Consider the following 3,432-nt stretch of genomic DNA (forward strand, 5'->3'; position numbering starts at 1 on the left):
CCGGTAAACACTTCATATGTCACCGGCGTTTCTGATTTATTTGAAATTAAGAAACAGCGTGGACATTCACACACACACATACACACACAAACACACACTCACAACTACTCACATACAGACACGCGCACTCTCTCTCTCACACACACACATGCACAAACTACACGCGCACACTTACACAGACACTTACACACAGCACGCGCATGTATTTATATGTACTAAAAGCATGTTTCACAAACAACGTTTTCCCATCATCGTTGAATCCTATATTCTGTTCACGTGATCATTCATGAGCTTATGAGAATCCTCTGTGTTCTCATTTAACTTGCGAGAAATAACAGTCGAATCTTTCTGAAATCCCACCTTACACTTGTTAAGAGAAGAGCATATTTGATGGTGAGAAAGCAAGTGGACTATTTCTCAGTAAAAAGATGAGATGGCCACAGACAGGAGTAATTTGATCAAAGGCTTTCTCAATCATGGCTGGCCTCGGATTTAATAACAACAACACTAAAACAGCAACAAACACAAAAAGAATAATAATAGCAACAACAATTGTTGTCACGATCTGACAATTGTCTTGAATAGTCCGAAAAAATAAAGGCTATAAGTGTGTAGTCCTATGTCATAACAGTCAAATCACTTACGGTGCTTTTATCAGAAAGCATACCTTATTAGACCTAACCTGAGTTAACAAAATACCTTCCAGGAATGTGACTTTCTGACATCAGCTCCTGGCCTTCAAATGAATATTGATTTACTCACGATACAGAAGTACATATAAAGCGTGCTTCCTTCTCTTCATATCCCCGAAACATCTTCGTATACCTGTTTAGCGCAGTAACTAGAAATATACCAGGTAAGTGCAATTCAAATAATATTGAATCAAAATAGTCATCTATATATCATACTTGATATATATATATATATATATATATATATATATATATATATATATATATATACATACGTATTGATGGGAAAGGTATAGCAGTGTTCGTCCTAGATAAGATAGGTTGTGGACATGCTGTGTTTAAAGGGAATATATATATAACGGTGGAAGTTAGACATAATCCCAGTTGTGGTTGGTGAGAGCGCTAGATGCGCTTCAATCAAGTTGAGTCTTCTCAGTGATATATCACGATGTGTATCCTCTAGTATAGGGGATAAAATATTCATTGGTACTGCAAATAGTGGAGCGGCTGAATATAATCTAGTGTGCGTTATTGAAGCAGTATCAAATTTAGATAACAATCTATGTATCATGCTTAATGTAAATGCATCATTGATAGCTAAGTTACTGCAGTGTTCGTCTGACATAACATCTATTGTGGAACTCCTATGTTTATATACCAGGAGTAAGCAAAAACTGTTCCCGGCATATCCGATTTTTATTCGGACCGGCAGCCATAAGTTTCCTAAAAAATACTAACATGGACCGCTGTGTCTCTTGAACAGGGATCGTTATAACACGTTATAACCCGAAGATCACGCTTTTACTGGCCAAAAGCAAAGATAGTTCAAAATATCCGATGAGCAATCAAGACAACGAAGCGCTGAAAAACCAACGTTGCAACGACAAATGCTGATTATGTCACTCTTCTGTAGAGAACAAAAGACAAGAAGTCAGCAGCTTCCTGAATATACTATCAAGGTACTGCATTTCATTATGACATGCTACAATGATATACAATGACATTCTCAGCAAAGACGGCTAAAGATATATTTAAACATCATTGTGATTGAATGCTTGCATATCACAGGAACATTTCCATAAGAAAAAAAATCATTCCAAATGCAAGCATGACATACCGTTCATAATTTTCAGGTGTGCAAAAATAATATAATGCATAGCTTTGGTGGGGAAGGATTAAGTGTCCTGAAGATGTAAACAACGCATCTAAAATCGGCAGGAAACAAAATATTTACGAGTAGATGGTTCGAAACTTGCTACACCTCTGACCTGATTTTGAATTCATGTTTATACTAATAATCATTGGTATACTTGATTAAGTTAGTAAATATTTAAGGGACTATCTGAAAGGTTATTTTTCAAGCAATGAATGAGACCCTTTAACATTCACTTTACAGATACACGCTCCAAGTGGAACAATAAATATATGCAAGACTTTTCTAGATATCAACATGTAACATTTATCGATGGTGGTTATCTAAATTCCAGCCATGAATCTCTGACTTCTTGTCATTAAACATCTCCTCGCATATGGGAATAATTCACATATACGTGTTATACGAACATGCATGTAATTATATATCAGTTCATAGTCTCTGTATATGTAGTACGCATCAGTTTGTATTGATATACGTGTGCGTATGCTTTGAGTATTGTGTATACGGTGAGTTCTTTTGAGTGTTTATATTATTCTTTGAAATACAAATGTTGTAAATCCACTAATGGATAACATTTATTGTTGAAATATAATAAATTAAGACAACAGCTACTACTGCAATAAAAGCGCAAGGAAAAACAAGAATAATTACAGCAATTAAATACAGAATATTATTTCATCATCACCATCACCATCATCATCATCATCATCATCATCATCATCATCATCATCATCATCATCATCATCATCATCAACATCAACATCATCATCATCATCATCATCATCATCATCATCATCATCATCATCATCATCATCATCATCATCAACATCATCATCATGTTCGTCAGCATTATTCACGTCATCGACATCATCTCCGTTATTCTATTTTTTTTTTATTTTTCATCGTCATAATCATCGCCTCTTCGATATATTTTCTATACTATTACTTATTATTGATGTATGTCTTTATTTAATGCAGTTATTATTAATATTATCATTATTTTTTTATTTCACTTCACTACATTTCATTTTATTTTTTGAAGAAGGGTGGGTTGGGCTATTTTGGTTGTTGGTTTTGTTATTGTTTGCTTATTTTATATTTTTAAAATTTCCACTCAATTTACTCTGTATTGCTATCTTTTGTGCTATTTACCAATATATAACGGTTATCACACAGGAGCTTTTCATAACCACTTTGTATTTGATATGCGATAAATATACATTCGTTTTTTTATTATTGCTTTTATTTTGATTATTTTGTTACTGATGTTTTTACAGTTGTTGTCATTCTTGTTGCTGTTGTTTTTATTATTATTATTATTATTATTATTATTATTATTATTATTATTATTATTATTATTATTATTATTATTATTATTATTCCTAATACTCCTGCTAATACTACTACAGTCATTATTAAAAGTAAGTGTGGGTGGTATTCTTGTTGTTGTGGATGTTGTTTTGTCGTGAGATATATTTGATAATGAATATTATTGTTCTGATTTCGATAAAATTATTATTATTATTATTATTATTATTATTATTATTATTATTATTATTATTATTATTATTATTATTATTATTA

The 3,432-nt window shown here is 32.3% G+C and overlaps 1 long non-coding RNA gene across 2 annotated transcripts in view; it reads left to right on the top strand.

Annotated features, from left to right (window-relative positions):
- Positions 1-749: 749 nt before the first annotated feature.
- LOC128248851 (uncharacterized) overlaps positions 750-3,432 on the top strand; it is a 31,992-nt gene continuing 29,309 nt past the window's right edge. For both annotated transcript variants that reach the window (XR_008264974.1, XR_008264975.1), the window contains exon 1: positions 750-856. This is a non-coding gene — a long non-coding RNA (uncharacterized LOC128248851). The remainder of the gene's footprint in view (positions 857-3,432) is intronic.

Source organism: Octopus bimaculoides, chromosome 10 (genome assembly GCF_001194135.2).
Source record: "Octopus bimaculoides isolate UCB-OBI-ISO-001 chromosome 10, ASM119413v2, whole genome shotgun sequence".
In the NCBI taxonomy this organism is placed as follows: Eukaryota; Metazoa; Mollusca; class Cephalopoda; order Octopoda; family Octopodidae; genus Octopus; species Octopus bimaculoides.